Below are 18,543 nucleotides of genomic sequence, written 5' to 3'. Positions count from 1 at the left end.
AAGTTTTAATATTGGGGAGACAGATTGGTCGAAAAAAAGCAGACAGGCGCTGCTGAGATTCTAACTCAGGATCTCCTGTTTACTAGACAGGCGCTTTAACCAACTAAGCCACAGCACCTTTTTTGCATCTGGTCTCCTTTCCTTCCTCATGTAATCATTTAGAAGTGAAATCCACTTTTTTAAGGCTGGGCTTCTGTTGCAATATAACTTTTCAAAATGTTTTCCAATTGACTGAAACTCCATTGCACAAAACGAGCATGTCATTAATCGTCGATTTAGAGTGGACTGCATTGCCCAGTGTGTGCATTGAGGAGCACATGTTCGTATTTACTGGGGAGCAAGTTTGCACTCATGAATGTGGCAAAACATTCAAATCCGTAAGTGGGTGAACATTAAAGTCCTAGATGCTGCAAATCTCTATATCTGGATACGGAATGACTGAAAAAAGTTATGTCTCCAGTGTCGAAATGTGTGTAATGCACTAGTAATTCATTTCCTTTATTGACCAGTGAGGTAGCCATGTATGGAGGTGCTGTAGAGTGAAAATCAAGTTTCAAATGGGCAGTGATCCCTGTGCCTGGATAGCTCAGTCGGTAGAGCATCAGACTTTTAATCTGAGGGTCCAGGGTTCAAGTCCCTGTTCAGGCGTACCTTTGCTTCTTTTACAAAAAATTAAGCAGGAAATATGAATTGCTCATTCTAATATGTGCTGTTTCTGATGGCATCGCAACCTTGGGCAATATGACTCTAAGGTAGTGGAGTCCAGAGTTCTTGGATGCTTTGCCAACATTTCAAGCCTGACTGTGCTTCTAAATAGCATGAAATAGCAATCTTTGTACAAAGTTTTAATATTGGGGAGACAGATTGGTCGAAAAAAAAGCAGACAGGCGCTGCTGAGATTCGAACTCAGGATCTCCTGTTTACTAGACAGGCGCTTTAACCAACTAAGCCACAGCCCCTTTTTTGCATCTGGTCTCCTTTCCTTCCTCATGTAATCAATCAGAAGTGAAATCCACTTTTTTAAGGCTGGGCTTCTGTTGCAATATAACTTTTCAAAATGTTTTCCAATTGACTGAAACTCCATTGCACAAAACGAGCATGTCATTAATCGTCGATTTAGAGTGGACTGCATTGCCCAGTGTGTGCATTGAGGAGCACATGTTCGTCTTTACTGGGGAGCAAGTTTGCACTCATGAATGTGGCAAAACATTCAAATCCGTAAGTGGGTGAACATTAAAGTCCTAGATGCTGCAAATCTCTATATCTGGATACGGAATGACTGAAAAAAGTTATGTCTCCAGTGTCAAAATGTGTGTAATGCACTAGTAATTCATTTCCTTTATTGACCAGTGAGGTAGCCATGTATGGAGGTGCTGTAGAGTGAAAATCAAGTTTCAAATGGGCAGTGATCCCTGTGACTGGATAGCTCAGTCGGTAGAGCATCAGACTTTTAATCTGAGGGTCCAGGGTTCAAGTCCCTGTTCAGGCGTACCTTTGCTTCTTTTACAAAAAATTAAGCAGGAAATATGAATTGCTCATTCTAATATGTGCTATTTCTGATGGCATCGCAACCTTGGGCAATATGACTCTAAGGTAGTGGAGTCCAGAGTTCTTGGATGCTTTGCCAACATATCAAGCCTGACTGTGCTTCTAAATAGCATGAAATAGCAATCTTTGTACAAAGTTTTAATATTGGGGAGACAGATTGGTCGAAAAAAAGCAGACATGCGCTGCTGAGATTCTAACTCAGGATCTCCTGTTTACTAGACAGGCGCTTTAACCAACTAAGCCACAGCACCTTTTTTGCATCTGGTCTCCTTTCCTTCCTCGTGTAATCATTTAGAAGTGAAATCCACTTTTTTAAGGCTGGGCTTCTGTTGCAATATAACTTTTCAAAATGTTTTCCAATTGACTGAAACTCCATTGCACAAAACGAGCATGTCATTAATCGTCGATTTAGAGTGGACTGCATTGCCCAGTGTGTGCATTGAGGAGCGCATGTTCGTATTTACTGGGGAGCAAGTTTGCACTCATGAATGTGGCAAAACATTCAAATCCGTAAGTGGGTGAACATTAAAGTCCTAGATGCTGCAAATCTCTATATCTGGATACGGAATGACTGAAAAAAGTTATGTCTCCAGTGTCAAAATGTGTGTAATGCACTAGTAATTCATTTCCTTTATTGACCAGTGAGGTAGCCATGTATGGAGGTGCTGTAGAGTGAAAATCAAGTTTCAAATGGCAGTGGTCCATGTGCATGGATAGCTCAGTCGGTAGAGCATCAGACTTTTAATCTGAGGGTCCAGGGTTCAAGTCCCTGTTCAGGCGTACCTTTGCTTCTTTTACAAAAAATTAAGCAGGAAATATGAATTGCTCATTCTAATATGTGCTATTTCTGATGGCATCGCAACCTTGGGCAATATGACTCTAAGGTAGTGGAGTCCAGAGTTCTTGGATGCTTTGCCAACATATCAAGCCTGACTGTGCTTCTAAATAGCATGAAATAGCAATCTTTGTACAAAGTTTTAATATTGGGGAGACAGATTGGTCGAAAAAAAGCAGACATGCGCTGCTGAGATTCTAACTCAGGATCTCCTGTTTACTAGACAGGCGCTTTAACCAACTAAGCCACAGCACCTTTTTTGCATCTGGTCTCCTTTCCTTCCTCGTGTAATCATTTAGAAGTGAAATCCACTTTTTTAAGGCTGGGCTTCTGTTGCAATATAACTTTTCAAAATGTTTTCCAATTGACTGAAACTCCATTGCACAAAACGAGCATGTCATTAATCGTCGATTTAGAGTGGACTGCATTGCCCAGTGTGTGCATTGAGGAGCACATGTTCGTATTTACTGGGGAGCAAGTTTGCACTCATGAATGTGGCAAAACATTCAAATCCGTAAGTGGGTGAACATTAAAGTCCTAGATGCTGCAAATCTCTATATCTGGATACGGAATGACTGAAAAAAGTTATGTCTCCAGTGTCAAAATGTGTGTAATGCACTAGTAATTCATTTCCTTTATTGACCATTGAGGTAGCCATGTATGGAGGTGCTGTAGAGTGAAAATCAAGTTTCAAATGGCAGTGATCCATGTGCATGGATAGCTCAGTCGGTAGAGCATCAGACTTTTAATCTGAGGGTCCAGGGTTCAAGTTCCTGTTCAGGCGTACCTTTGCTTCTTTTACAAAAAATTAAGCAGGAAATATGAATTGCTCATTCTAATATGTGCTATTTCTGATGGCATCGCAACCTTGGGCAGTATGACTCTAAGGTAGTGGAGTCCAGAGTTCTTGGATGCTTTGCCAACATATCAAGCCTGACTGTGCTTCTAAATAGCATGAAATAGCAATCTTTGTACAAAGTTTTAATATTGGGGAGACAGATTGGTCGAAAAAAAGCAGACAGGCGCTGCTGAGATTCGAACTCAGGATCTCCTGTTTACTAGACAGGCGCTTTAACCAACTAAGCCACAGCACCTTTTTTGCATCTGGTCTCCTTTCCTTCCTCATGTAATCATTTAGAAGTGAAATCCACTTTTTTAAGGCTGGGCTTCTGTTGCAATATAACTTTTCAAAATGTTTTCCAATTGACTGAAACTCCATTGCACAAAACGAGCATGTCATTAATCGTCGATTTAGAGTGGACTGCATTGCCCAGTGTGTGCATTGAGGAGCACATGTTCGTCTTTACTGGGGAGCAAGTTTGCACTCATGAATGTGGCAAAACATTCAAATCCGTAAGTGGGTGAACATTAAAGTCCTAGATGCTGCAAATCTCTATATCTGGATACGGAATGACTGAAAAAAGTTATGTCTCCAGTGTCAAAATGTGTGTAATGCACTAGTAATTCATTTCCTTTATTGACCAGTGAGGTAGCCATGTATGGAGGTGCTGTAGAGTGAAAATCAAGTTTCAAATGGCAGTGATTCATGTGCATGGATAGCTCAGTCGGTAGAGCATCAGACTTTTAATCTGAGGGTCCAGGGTTCAAGTCCCTGTTCAGGCGTACCTTTGCTTCTTTTACAAAAAATTAAGCAGGAAATATGAATTGCTCATTCTAATATGTGCTATTTCTGATGGCATCGCAACCTTGGGCAATATGACTCTAAGGTAGTGGAGTCCAGAGTTCTTGGATGCTTTGCCAACATATCAAGCCTGACTGTGCTTCTAAATAGCATGAAATAGCAATCTTTGTACAAAGTTTTAATATTGGGGAGACAGATTGGTCGAAAAAAAGCAGACAGGCGCTGCTGAGATTCTAACTCAGGATCTCCTGTTTACTAGACAGGCGCTTTAACCAACTAAGCCACAGCACCTTTTTTGCATCTGGTCTCCTTTCCTTCCTCATGTAATCATTTAGAAGTGAAATCCACTTTTTTAAGGCTGGGCTTCTGTTGCAATATAACTTTTCAAAATGTTTTCCAATTGACTGAAACTCCATTGCACAAAACGAGCATGTCATTAATCGTCGATTTAGAGTGGACTGCATTGCCCAGTGTGTGCATTGAGGAGCACATGTTCGTATTTACTGGGGAGCAAGTTTGCACTCATGAATGTGGCAAAACATTCAAATCCGTAAGTGGGTGAACATTAAAGTCCTAGATGCTGCAAATCTCTATATCTGGATACGGAATGACTGAAAAAAGTTATGTCTCCAGTGTCGAAATGTGTGTAATGCACTAGTAATTCATTTCCTTTATTGACCAGTGAGGTAGCCATGTATGGAGGTGCTGTAGAGTGAAAATCAAGTTTCAAATGGGCAGTGATCCCTGTGCCTGGATAGCTCAGTCGGTAGAGCATCAGACTTTTAATCTGAGGGTCCAGGGTTCAAGTCCCTGTTCAGGCGTACCTTTGCTTCTTTTACAAAAAATTAAGCAGGAAATATGAATTGCTCATTCTAATATGTGCTGTTTCTGATGGCATCGCAACCTTGGGCAATATGACTCTAAGGTAGTGGAGTCCAGAGTTCTTGGATGCTTTGCCAACATTTCAAGCCTGACTGTGCTTCTAAATAGCATGAAATAGCAATCTTTGTACAAAGTTTTAATATTGGGGAGACAGATTGGTCGAAAAAAAAGCAGACAGGCGCTGCTGAGATTCGAACTCAGGATCTCCTGTTTACTAGACAGGCGCTTTAACCAACTAAGCCACAGCCCCTTTTTTGCATCTGGTCTCCTTTCCTTCCTCATGTAATCAATCAGAAGTGAAATCCACTTTTTTAAGGCTGGGCTTCTGTTGCAATATAACTTTTCAAAATGTTTTCCAATTGACTGAAACTCCATTGCACAAAACGAGCATGTCATTAATCGTCGATTTAGAGTGGACTGCATTGCCCAGTGTGTGCATTGAGGAGCACATGTTCGTCTTTACTGGGGAGCAAGTTTGCACTCATGAATGTGGCAAAACATTCAAATCCGTAAGTGGGTGAACATTAAAGTCCTAGATGCTGCAAATCTCTATATCTGGATACGGAATGACTGAAAAAAGTTATGTCTCCAGTGTCAAAATGTGTGTAATGCACTAGTAATTCATTTCCTTTATTGACCAGTGAGGTAGCCATGTATGGAGGTGCTGTAGAGTGAAAATCAAGTTTCAAATGGGCAGTGATCCCTGTGACTGGATAGCTCAGTCGGTAGAGCATCAGACTTTTAATCTGAGGGTCCAGGGTTCAAGTCCCTGTTCAGGCGTACCTTTGCTTCTTTTACAAAAAATTAAGCAGGAAATATGAATTGCTCATTCTAATATGTGCTATTTCTGATGGCATCGCAACCTTGGGCAATATGACTCTAAGGTAGTGGAGTCCAGAGTTCTTGGATGCTTTGCCAACATATCAAGCCTGACTGTGCTTCTAAATAGCATGAAATAGCAATCTTTGTACAAAGTTTTAATATTGGGGAGACAGATTGGTCGAAAAAAAGCAGACATGCGCTGCTGAGATTCTAACTCAGGATCTCCTGTTTACTAGACAGGCGCTTTAACCAACTAAGCCACAGCACCTTTTTTGCATCTGGTCTCCTTTCCTTCCTCGTGTAATCATTTAGAAGTGAAATCCACTTTTTTAAGGCTGGGCTTCTGTTGCAATATAACTTTTCAAAATGTTTTCCAATTGACTGAAACTCCATTGCACAAAACGAGCATGTCATTAATCGTCGATTTAGAGTGGACTGCATTGCCCAGTGTGTGCATTGAGGAGCGCATGTTCGTATTTACTGGGGAGCAAGTTTGCACTCATGAATGTGGCAAAACATTCAAATCCGTAAGTGGGTGAACATTAAAGTCCTAGATGCTGCAAATCTCTATATCTGGATACGGAATGACTGAAAAAAGTTATGTCTCCAGTGTCAAAATGTGTGTAATGCACTAGTAATTCATTTCCTTTATTGACCAGTGAGGTAGCCATGTATGGAGGTGCTGTAGAGTGAAAATCAAGTTTCAAATGGCAGTGGTCCATGTGCATGGATAGCTCAGTCGGTAGAGCATCAGACTTTTAATCTGAGGGTCCAGGGTTCAAGTCCCTGTTCAGGCGTACCTTTGCTTCTTTTACAAAAAATTAAGCAGGAAATATGAATTGCTCATTCTAATATGTGCTATTTCTGATGGCATCGCAACCTTGGGCAATATGACTCTAAGGTAGTGGAGTCCAGAGTTCTTGGATGCTTTGCCAACATATCAAGCCTGACTGTGCTTCTAAATAGCATGAAATAGCAATCTTTGTACAAAGTTTTAATATTGGGGAGACAGATTGGTCGAAAAAAAGCAGACATGCGCTGCTGAGATTCTAACTCAGGATCTCCTGTTTACTAGACAGGCGCTTTAACCAACTAAGCCACAGCACCTTTTTTGCATCTGGTCTCCTTTCCTTCCTCATGTAATCATTTAGAAGTGAAATCCACTTTTTTAAGGCTGGGCTTCTGTTGCAATATAACTTTTCAAAATGTTTTCCAATTGACTGAAACTCCATTGCACAAAACAAGCATGTCATTAATCGTCGATTTAGAGTGGACTGCATTGCCCAGTGTGTGCATTGAGGAGCACATGTTCGTATTTACTGGGGAGCAAGTTTGCACTCATGAATGTGGCAAAACATTCAAATCCGTAAGTGGGTGAACATTAAAGTCCTAGATGCTGCAAATCTCTATATCTGGATACGGAATGACTGAAAAAAGTTATGTCTCCAGTGTCAAAATGTGTGTAATGCACTAGTAATTCATTTCCTTTATTGACCAGTGAGGTAGCCATGTATGGAGGTGCTGTAGAGTGAAAATCAAGTTTCAAATGGCAGTGATCCATGTGCCTGGATAGCTCAGTCGGTAGAGCATCAGACTTTTAATCTGAGGGTCCAGGGTTCAAGTCCCTGTTCAGGTGTACCTTTGCTTCTTTTACAAAAAATTAAGCAGGAAATATGAATTGCTCATTCTAATATGTGCTATTTCTGATGGCATCGCAACCTTGGGCAATATGACTCTAAGGTAGTGGAGTCCAGAGTTCTTGGATGCTTTGCCAACATATCAAGCCTGACTGTGCTTCTAAATAGCATGAAATAGCAATCTTTGTACAAAGTTTTAATATTGGGGAGACAGATTGGTCGAAAAAAAGCAGACATGCGCTGCTGAGATTCTAACTCAGGATCTCCTGTTTACTAGACAGGCGCTTTAACCAACTAAGCCACAGCACCTTTTTTGCATCTGGTCTCCTTTCCTTCCTCGTGTAATCATTTAGAAGTGAAATCCACTTTTTTAAGGCTGGGCTTCTGTTGCAATATAACTTTTCAAAATGTTTTCCAATTGACTGAAACTCCATTGCACAAAACGAGCATGTCATTAATCGTCGATTTAGAGTGGACTGCATTGCCCAGTGTGTGCATTGAGGAGCGCATGTTCGTATTTACTGGGGAGCAAGTTTGCACTCATGAATGTGGCAAAACATTCAAATCCGTAAGTGGGTGAACATTAAAGTCCTAGATGCTGCAAATCTCTATATCTGGATACGGAATGACTGAAAAAAGTTATGTCTCCAGTGTCAAAATGTGTGTAATGCACTAGTAATTCATTTCCTTTATTGACCAGTGAGGTAGCCATGTATGGAGGTGCTGTAGAGTGAAAATCAAGTTTCAAATGGCAGTGGTCCATGTGCATGGATAGCTCAGTCGGTAGAGCATCAGACTTTTAATCTGAGGGTCCAGGGTTCAAGTCCCTGTTCAGGCGTACCTTTGCTTCTTTTACAAAAAATTAAGCAGGAAATATGAATTGCTCATTCTAATATGTGCTATTTCTGATGGCATCGCAACCTTGGGCAATATGACTCTAAGGTAGTGGAGTCCAGAGTTCTTGGATGCTTTGCCAACATATCAAGCCTGACTGTGCTTCTAAATAGCATGAAATAGCAATCTTTGTACAAAGTTTTAATATTGGGGAGACAGATTGGTCGAAAAAAAGCAGACATGCGCTGCTGAGATTCTAACTCAGGATCTCCTGTTTACTAGACAGGCGCTTTAACCAACTAAGCCACAGCACCTTTTTTGCATCTGGTCTCCTTTCCTTCCTCGTGTAATCATTTAGAAGTGAAATCCACTTTTTTAAGGCTGGGCTTCTGTTGCAATATAACTTTTCAAAATGTTTTCCAATTGACTGAAACTCCATTGCACAAAACGAGCATGTCATTAATCGTCGATTTAGAGTGGACTGCATTGCCCAGTGTGTGCATTGAGGAGCACATGTTCGTATTTACTGGGGAGCAAGTTTGCACTCATGAATGTGGCAAAACATTCAAATCCGTAAGTGGGTGAACATTAAAGTCCTAGATGCTGCAAATCTCTATATCTGGATACGGAATGACTGAAAAAAGTTATGTCTCCAGTGTCAAAATGTGTGTAATGCACTAGTAATTCATTTCCTTTATTGACCATTGAGGTAGCCATGTATGGAGGTGCTGTAGAGTGAAAATCAAGTTTCAAATGGCAGTGATCCATGTGCATGGATAGCTCAGTCGGTAGAGCATCAGACTTTTAATCTGAGGGTCCAGGGTTCAAGTTCCTGTTCAGGCGTACCTTTGCTTCTTTTACAAAAAATTAAGCAGGAAATATGAATTGCTCATTCTAATATGTGCTATTTCTGATGGCATCGCAACCTTGGGCAATATGACTCTAAGGTAGTGGAGTCCAGAGTTCTTGGATGCTTTGCCAACATATCAAGCCTGACTGTGCTTCTAAATAGCATGAAATAGCAATCTTTGTACAAAGTTTTAATATTGGGGAGACAGATTGGTCGAAAAAAAGCAGACAGGCGCTGCTGAGATTCGAACTCAGGATCTCCTGTTTACTAGACAGGCGCTTTAACCAACTAAGCCACAGCACCTTTTTTGCATCTGGTCTCCTTTCCTTCCTCATGTAATCATTTAGAAGTGAAATCCACTTTTTTAAGGCTGGGCTTCTGTTGCAATATAACTTTTCAAAATGTTTTCCAATTGACTGAAACTCCATTGCACAAAACGAGCATGTCATTAATCGTCGATTTAGAGTGGACTGCATTGCCCAGTGTGTGCATTGAGGAGCACATGTTCGTCTTTACTGGGGAGCAAGTTTGCACTCATGAATGTGGCAAAACATTCAAATCCGTAAGTGGGTGAACATTAAAGTCCTAGATGCTGCAAATCTCTATATCTGGATACGGAATGACTGAAAAAAGTTATGTCTCCAGTGTCAAAATGTGTGTAATGCACTAGTAATTCATTTCCTTTATTGACCAGTGAGGTAGCCATGTATGGAGGTGCTGTAGAGTGAAAATCAAGTTTCAAATGGCAGTGATTCATGTGCATGGATAGCTCAGTCGGTAGAGCATCAGACTTTTAATCTGAGGGTCCAGGGTTCAAGTCCCTGTTCAGGCGTACCTTTGCTTCTTTTACAAAAAATTAAGCAGGAAATATGAATTGCTCATTCTAATATGTGCTATTTCTGATGGCATCGCAACCTTGGGCAATATGACTCTAAGGTAGTGGAGTCCAGAGTTCTTGGATGCTTTGCCAACATATCAAGCCTGACTGTGCTTCTAAATAGCATGAAATAGCAATCTTTGTACAAAGTTTTAATATTGGGGAGACAGATTGGTCGAAAAAAAGCAGACAGGCGCTGCTGAGATTCTAACTCAGGATCTCCTGTTTACTAGACAGGCGCTTTAACCAACTAAGCCACAGCACCTTTTTTGCATCTGGTCTCCTTTCCTTCCTCATGTAATCATTTAGAAGTGAAATCCACTTTTTTAAGGCTGGGCTTCTGTTGCAATATAACTTTTCAAAATGTTTTCCAATTGACTGAAACTCCATTGCACAAAACGAGCATGTCATTAATCGTCGATTTAGAGTGGACTGCATTGCCCAGTGTGTGCATTGAGGAGCACATGTTCGTATTTACTGGGGAGCAAGTTTGCACTCATGAATGTGGCAAAACATTCAAATCCGTAAGTGGGTGAACATTAAAGTCCTAGATGCTGCAAATCTCTATATCTGGATACGGAATGACTGAAAAAAGTTATGTCTCCAGTGTCGAAATGTGTGTAATGCACTAGTAATTCATTTCCTTTATTGACCAGTGAGGTAGCCATGTATGGAGGTGCTGTAGAGTGAAAATCAAGTTTCAAATGGGCAGTGATCCCTGTGCCTGGATAGCTCAGTCGGTAGAGCATCAGACTTTTAATCTGAGGGTCCAGGGTTCAAGTCCCTGTTCAGGCGTACCTTTGCTTCTTTTACAAAAAATTAAGCAGGAAATATGAATTGCTCATTCTAATATGTGCTGTTTCTGATGGCATCGCAACCTTGGGCAATATGACTCTAAGGTAGTGGAGTCCAGAGTTCTTGGATGCTTTGCCAACATTTCAAGCCTGACTGTGCTTCTAAATAGCATGAAATAGCAATCTTTGTACAAAGTTTTAATATTGGGGAGACAGATTGGTCGAAAAAAAAGCAGACAGGCGCTGCTGAGATTCGAACTCAGGATCTCCTGTTTACTAGACAGGCGCTTTAACCAACTAAGCCACAGCCCCTTTTTTGCATCTGGTCTCCTTTCCTTCCTCATGTAATCAATCAGAAGTGAAATCCACTTTTTTAAGGCTGGGCTTCTGTTGCAATATAACTTTTCAAAATGTTTTCCAATTGACTGAAACTCCATTGCACAAAACGAGCATGTCATTAATCGTCGATTTAGAGTGGACTGCATTGCCCAGTGTGTGCATTGAGGAGCACATGTTCGTCTTTACTGGGGAGCAAGTTTGCACTCATGAATGTGGCAAAACATTCAAATCCGTAAGTGGGTGAACATTAAAGTCCTAGATGCTGCAAATCTCTATATCTGGATACGGAATGACTGAAAAAAGTTATGTCTCCAGTGTCAAAATGTGTGTAATGCACTAGTAATTCATTTCCTTTATTGACCAGTGAGGTAGCCATGTATGGAGGTGCTGTAGAGTGAAAATCAAGTTTCAAATGGGCAGTGATCCCTGTGACTGGATAGCTCAGTCGGTAGAGCATCAGACTTTTAATCTGAGGGTCCAGGGTTCAAGTCCCTGTTCAGGCGTACCTTTGCTTCTTTTACAAAAAATTAAGCAGGAAATATGAATTGCTCATTCTAATATGTGCTATTTCTGATGGCATCGCAACCTTGGGCAATATGACTCTAAGGTAGTGGAGTCCAGAGTTCTTGGATGCTTTGCCAACATATCAAGCCTGACTGTGCTTCTAAATAGCATGAAATAGCAATCTTTGTACAAAGTTTTAATATTGGGGAGACAGATTGGTCGAAAAAAAGCAGACATGCGCTGCTGAGATTCTAACTCAGGATCTCCTGTTTACTAGACAGGCGCTTTAACCAACTAAGCCACAGCACCTTTTTTGCATCTGGTCTCCTTTCCTTCCTCGTGTAATCATTTAGAAGTGAAATCCACTTTTTTAAGGCTGGGCTTCTGTTGCAATATAACTTTTCAAAATGTTTTCCAATTGACTGAAACTCCATTGCACAAAACGAGCATGTCATTAATCGTCGATTTAGAGTGGACTGCATTGCCCAGTGTGTGCATTGAGGAGCGCATGTTCGTATTTACTGGGGAGCAAGTTTGCACTCATGAATGTGGCAAAACATTCAAATCCGTAAGTGGGTGAACATTAAAGTCCTAGATGCTGCAAATCTCTATATCTGGATACGGAATGACTGAAAAAAGTTATGTCTCCAGTGTCAAAATGTGTGTAATGCACTAGTAATTCATTTCCTTTATTGACCAGTGAGGTAGCCATGTATGGAGGTGCTGTAGAGTGAAAATCAAGTTTCAAATGGCAGTGGTCCATGTGCATGGATAGCTCAGTCGGTAGAGCATCAGACTTTTAATCTGAGGGTCCAGGGTTCAAGTCCCTGTTCAGGCGTACCTTTGCTTCTTTTACAAAAAATTAAGCAGGAAATATGAATTGCTCATTCTAATATGTGCTATTTCTGATGGCATCGCAACCTTGGGCAATATGACTCTAAGGTAGTGGAGTCCAGAGTTCTTGGATGCTTTGCCAACATATCAAGCCTGACTGTGCTTCTAAATAGCATGAAATAGCAATCTTTGTACAAAGTTTTAATATTGGGGAGACAGATTGGTCGAAAAAAAGCAGACATGCGCTGCTGAGATTCTAACTCAGGATCTCCTGTTTACTAGACAGGCGCTTTAACCAACTAAGCCACAGCACCTTTTTTGCATCTGGTCTCCTTTCCTTCCTCATGTAATCATTTAGAAGTGAAATCCACTTTTTTAAGGCTGGGCTTCTGTTGCAATATAACTTTTCAAAATGTTTTCCAATTGACTGAAACTCCATTGCACAAAACAAGCATGTCATTAATCGTCGATTTAGAGTGGACTGCATTGCCCAGTGTGTGCATTGAGGAGCACATGTTCGTATTTACTGGGGAGCAAGTTTGCACTCATGAATGTGGCAAAACATTCAAATCCGTAAGTGGGTGAACATTAAAGTCCTAGATGCTGCAAATCTCTATATCTGGATACGGAATGACTGAAAAAAGTTATGTCTCCAGTGTCAAAATGTGTGTAATGCACTAGTAATTCATTTCCTTTATTGACCAGTGAGGTAGCCATGTATGGAGGTGCTGTAGAGTGAAAATCAAGTTTCAAATGGCAGTGATCCATGTGCCTGGATAGCTCAGTCGGTAGAGCATCAGACTTTTAATCTGAGGGTCCAGGGTTCAAGTCCCTGTTCAGGTGTACCTTTGCTTCTTTTACAAAAAATTAAGCAGGAAATATGAATTGCTCATTCTAATATGTGCTATTTCTGATGGCATCGCAACCTTGGGCAATATGACTCTAAGGTAGTGGAGTCCAGAGTTCTTGGATGCTTTGCCAACATATGAAGCCTGACTGTGCTTCTAAATAGCATGAAATAGCAATCTTTGTACAAAGTTTTAATATTGGGGAGACAGATTGGTCGAAAAAAAGCAGATAGGCGCTGCTGAGATTCGAACTCAGGATCTCCTGTTTACTAGACAGGCGCTTTAACCAACTAAGCCACAGCACCTTTTTTGCATCTGGTCTCCTTTCCTTCCTCATGTAATCATTTAGAAGTGAAATCCACTTTTTTAAGGCTGGGCTTCTGTTGCAATATAACTTTTCAAAATGTTTTCCAATTGACTGAAACTCCATTGCACAAAACAAGCATGTCATTAATCGTCGATTTAGAGTGGACTGCATTGCCCAGTGTGTGCATTGAGGAGCACATGTTCGTATTTACTGGGGAGCAAGTTTGCACTCATGAATGTGGCAAAACATTCAAATCCGTAAGTGGGTGAACATTAAAGTCCTAGATGCTGCAAATCTCTATATCTGGATACGGAATGACTGAAAAAAGTTATGTCTCCAGTGTCAAAATGTGTGTAATGCACTAGTAATTCATTTCCTTTATTGACCAGTGAGGTAGCCATGTATGGAGGTGCTGTAGAGTGAAAATCAAGTTTCAAATGGCAGTGATCCATGTGCATGGATAGCTCAGTCGGTAGAGCATCAGACTTTTAATCTGAGGGTCCAGGGTTCAAGTCCCTGTTCAGGCGTACCTTTGCTTCTTTTACAAAAAATTAAGCAGGAAATATGAATTGCTCATTCTAATATGTGCTATTTCTGATGGCATCGCAACCTTGGGCAATATGACTCTAAGGTAGTGGAGTCCAGAGTTCTTGGATGCTTTGCCAACATATCAAGCCTGACTGTGCTTCTAAATAGCATGAAATAGCAATCTTTGTACAAAGTTTTAATATTGGGGAGACAGATTGGTCGAAAAAAAGCAGACAGGCGCTGCTGAGATTCTAACTCAGGATCTCCTGTTTACTAGACAGGCGCTTTAACCAACTAAGCCACAGCACCTTTTTTGCATCTGGTCTCCTTTCCTTCCTCATGTAATCATTTAGAAGTGAAATCCACATTTTTAAGGCTGGGCTTCTGTTGCAATATAACTTTTCAAAATGTTTTCCAATTGACTGAAACTCCATTGCACAAAACGAGCATGTCATTAATCGTCGATTTAGAGTGGACTGCATTGCCCAGTGTGTGCATTGAGGAGCACATGTTCGTCTTTACTGGGGAGCAAGTTTGCACTCATGAATGTGGCAAAACATTCAAATCCGTAAGTGGGTGAACATTAAAGTCCTAGATGCTGCAAATCTCTATATCTGGATACAGAATGACTGAAAAAAGTTATGTCTCCAGTGTCAAAATGTGTGTAATGCACTAGTAATTCATTTCCTTTATTGACCAGTGAGGTAGCCATGTATGGAGGTGCTGTAGAGTGAAAATCAAGTTTCAAATGGCAGTGATCCATGTGCCTGGATAGCTCAGTCGGTAGAGCATCAGACTTTTAATCTGAGGGTCCAGGGTTCAAGTCCCTGTTCAGGCGTACCTTTGCTTCTTTTACAAAAAATTAAGCAGGAAATATGAATTGCTCATTCTAATATGTGCTATTTCTGATGGCATCGCAACCTTGGGCAATATGACTCTAAGGTAGTGGAGTCCAGAGTTCTTGGATGCTTTGCCAACATTTCAAGCCTGACTGTGCTTCTAAATAGCATGAAATAGCAATCTTTGTACAAAGTTTTAATATTGGGGAGACAGATTGGTCGAAAAAAAAGCAGACAGGCGCTGCTGAGATTCGAACTCAGGATCTCCTGTTTACTAGACAGGCGCTTTAACCAACTAAGCCACAGCCCCTTTTTTGCATCTGGTCTCCTTTCCTTCCTCATGTAATCAATCAGAAGTGAAATCCACTTTTTTAAGGCTGGGCTTCTGTTGCAATATAACTTTTCAAAATGTTTTCCAATTGACTGAAACTCCATTGCACAAAACGAGCATGTCATTAATCGTCGATTTAGAGTGGACTGCATTGCCCAGTGTGTGCATTGAGGAGCACATGTTCGTCTTTACTGGGGAGCAAGTTTGCACTCATGAATGTGGCAAAACATTCAAATCCGTAAGTGGGTGAACATTAAAGTCCTAGATGCTGCAAATCTCTATATCTGGATACGGAATGACTGAAAAAAGTTATGTCTCCAGTGTCGAAATGTGTGTAATGCACTAGTAATTCATTTCCTTTATTGACCAGTGAGGTAGCCATGTATGGAGGTGCTGTAGAGTGAAAATCAAGTTTAAAATGGGCAGTGATCCCTGTGCCTGGATAGCTCAGTCGGTAGAGCATCAGACTTTTAATCTGAGGGTCCAGGGTTCAAGTCCCTGTTCAGGCGTACCTTTGCTTCTTTTACAAAAAATTAAGCAGGAAATATGAATTGCTCATTCTAATATGTGCTGTTTCTGATGGCATCGCAACCTTGGGCAATATGACTCTAAGGTAGTGGAGTCCAGAGTTCTTGGATGCTTTGCCAACATTTCAAGCCTGACTGTGCTTCTAAATAGCATGAAATAGCAATCTTTGTACAAAGTTTTAATATTGGGGAGACAGATTGGTCGAAAAAAAAGCAGACAGGCGCTGCTGAGATTCGAACTCAGGATCTCCTGTTTACTAGACAGGCGCTTTAACCAACTAAGCCACAGCCCCTTTTTTGCATCTGGTCTCCTTTCCTTCCTCATGTAATCAATCAGAAGTGAAATCCACTTTTTTAAGGCTGGGCTTCTGTTGCAATATAACTTTTCAAAATGTTTTCCAATTGACTGAAACTCCATTGCACAAAACGAGCATGTCATTAATCGTCGATTTAGAGTGGACTGCATTGCCCAGTGTGTGCATTGAGGAGCACATGTTCGTCTTTACTGGGGAGCAAGTTTGCACTCATGAATGTGGCAAAACATTCAAATCCGTAAGTGGGTGAACATTAAAGTCCTAGATGCTGCAAATCTCTATATCTGGATACGGAATGACTGAAAAAAGTTATGTCTCCAGTGTCAAAATGTGTGTAATGCACTAGTAATTCATTTCCTTTATTGACCAGTGAGGTAGCCATGTATGGAGGTGCTGTAGAGTGAAAATCAAGTTTCAAATGGGCAGTGATCCCTGTGACTGGATAGCTCAGTCGGTAGAGCATCAGACTTTTAATCTGAGGGTCCAGGGTTCAAGTCCCTGTTCAGGCGTACCTTTGCTTCTTTTACAAAAAATTAAGCAGGAAATATGAATTGCTCATTCTAATATGTGCTATTTCTGATGGCATCGCAACCTTGGGCAATATGACTCTAAGGTAGTGGAGTCCAGAGTTCTTGGATGCTTTGCCAACATATCAAGCCTGACTGTGCTTCTAAATAGCATGAAATAGCAATCTTTGTACAAAGTTTTAATATTGGGGAGACAGATTGGTCGAAAAAAAGCAGACATGCGCTGCTGATATTCTAACTCAGGATCTCCTGTTTACTAGACAGGCGCTTTAACCAACTAAGCCACAGCACCTTTTTTGCATCTGGTCTCCTTTCCTTCCTCGTGTAATCATTTAGAAGTGAAATCCACTTTTTTAAGGCTGGGCTTCTGTTGCAATATAACTTTTCAAAATGTTTTCCAATTGACTGAAACTCCATTGCACAAAACGAGCATGTCATTAATCGTCGATTTAGAGTGGACTGCATTGCCCAGTGTGTGCATTGAGGAGCACATGTTCGTATTTACTGGGGAGCAAGTTTGCACTCATGAATGTGGCAAAACATTAAAATCCGTAAGTGGGTGAACATTAAAGTCCTAGATGCTGCAAATCTCTATATCTGGATACGGAATGAATGAAAAAAGTTATGTCTCCAGTGTCAAAATGTGTGTAATGCACTAGTAATTCATTTCCTTTATTGACCAGTGAGGTAGCCATGTATGGAGGTGCTGTAGAGTGAAAATCAAGTTTCAAATGGCAGTGGTCCATGTGCATGGATAGCTCAGTCGGTAGAGCATCAGACTTTTAATCTGAGGGTCCAGGGTTCAAGTCCCTGTTCAGGCGTACCTTTGCTTCTTTTACAAAAAATTAAGCAGGAAATATGAATTGCTCATTCTAATATGTGCTATTTCTGATGGCATCGCAACCTTGGGCAATATGACTCTAAGGTAGTGGAGTCCAGAGTTCTTGGATGCTTTGCCAACATATCAAGCCTGACTGTGCTTCTAAATAGCATGAAATAGCAATCTTTGTACAAAGTTTTAATATTGGGGAGACAGATTGGTCGAAAAAAAGCAGACAGGCGCTGCTGAGATTCTAACTCAGGATCTCCTGTTTACTAGACAGGCGCTTTAACCAACTAAGCCACAGCACCTTTTTTGCATCTGGTCTCCTTTCCTTCCTCGTGTAATCATTTAGAAGTGAAATCCACTTTTTTAAGGCTGGGCTTCTGTTGCAATATAACTTTTCAAAATGTTTTCCAATTGACTGAAACTCCATTGCACAAAACGAGCATGTCATTAATCGTCGATTTAGAGTGGACTGCATTGCCCAGTGTGTGCATTGAGGAGCACATGTTCGTATTTACTGGGGAGCAAGTTTGCACTCATGAATGTGGCAAAACATTCAAATCCGTAAGTGGGTGAACATTAAAGTCCTAGATGCTGCAAATCTCTATATCTGGATACGGAATGACTGAAAAAAGTTATGTCTCCAGTGTCAAAATGTGTGTAATGCACTAGTAATTCATTTCCTTTATTGACCAGTGAGGTAGCCATGTATGGAGGTGCTGTAGAGTGAAAATCAAGTTTCAAATGGCAGTGATCCATGTGCATGGATAGCTCAGTCGGTAGAGCATCAGACTTTTAATCTGAGGGTCCAGGGTTCAAGTCCCTGTTCAGGCGTACCTTTGCTTCTTTTACAAAAAATTAAGCAGGAAATATGAATTGCTCATTCTAATATGTGCTATTTCTGATGGCATCGCAACCTTGGGCAATATGACTCTAAGGTAGTGGAGTCCAGAGTTCTTGGATGCTTTGCCAACATATCAAGCCTGACTGTGCTTCTAAATAGCATGAAATAGCAATCTTTGTACAAAGTTTTAATATTGGGGAGACAGATTGGTCGAAAAAAAGCAGACAGGCGCTGCTGAGATTCTAACTCAGGAT

At 40.9% G+C, this 18,543-nt stretch overlaps 3 non-coding genes across 3 annotated transcripts; all 3 read right to left on the bottom strand.

Annotated features, from left to right (window-relative positions):
• Window positions 1-3,403: 3,403 nt before the first annotated feature.
• Window positions 3,404-3,477, bottom strand: TRNAT-AGU (transfer RNA threonine (anticodon AGU)). Its single transcript has one exon. It is a non-coding gene; the product is annotated as a tRNA-Thr (tRNA).
• A 5,802-nt stretch (window positions 3,478-9,279) lies between these two features.
• Window positions 9,280-9,353, bottom strand: TRNAT-AGU (transfer RNA threonine (anticodon AGU)). The gene has a single exon. It is a non-coding gene; the product is annotated as a tRNA-Thr (tRNA).
• A 4,124-nt stretch (window positions 9,354-13,477) lies between these two features.
• On the bottom strand, window positions 13,478-13,551 carry TRNAT-AGU (transfer RNA threonine (anticodon AGU)). The gene has a single exon. It is a non-coding gene; the product is annotated as a tRNA-Thr (tRNA).
• Between the last annotated feature and the right edge of the window lie 4,992 nt (window positions 13,552-18,543).

The sequence above is a fragment of the Ambystoma mexicanum genome, unplaced genomic scaffold (genome assembly GCF_040938575.1).
Source record: "Ambystoma mexicanum isolate Mex_15411 unplaced genomic scaffold, UKY_AmexF1_1 Mex_scaf1, whole genome shotgun sequence".
Taxonomy (NCBI): Eukaryota; Metazoa; Chordata; class Amphibia; order Caudata; family Ambystomatidae; genus Ambystoma; species Ambystoma mexicanum.
Note: the sequence above shows the minus strand (reverse complement) of the source record. Positions and strands in the feature narration are given on the sequence as shown.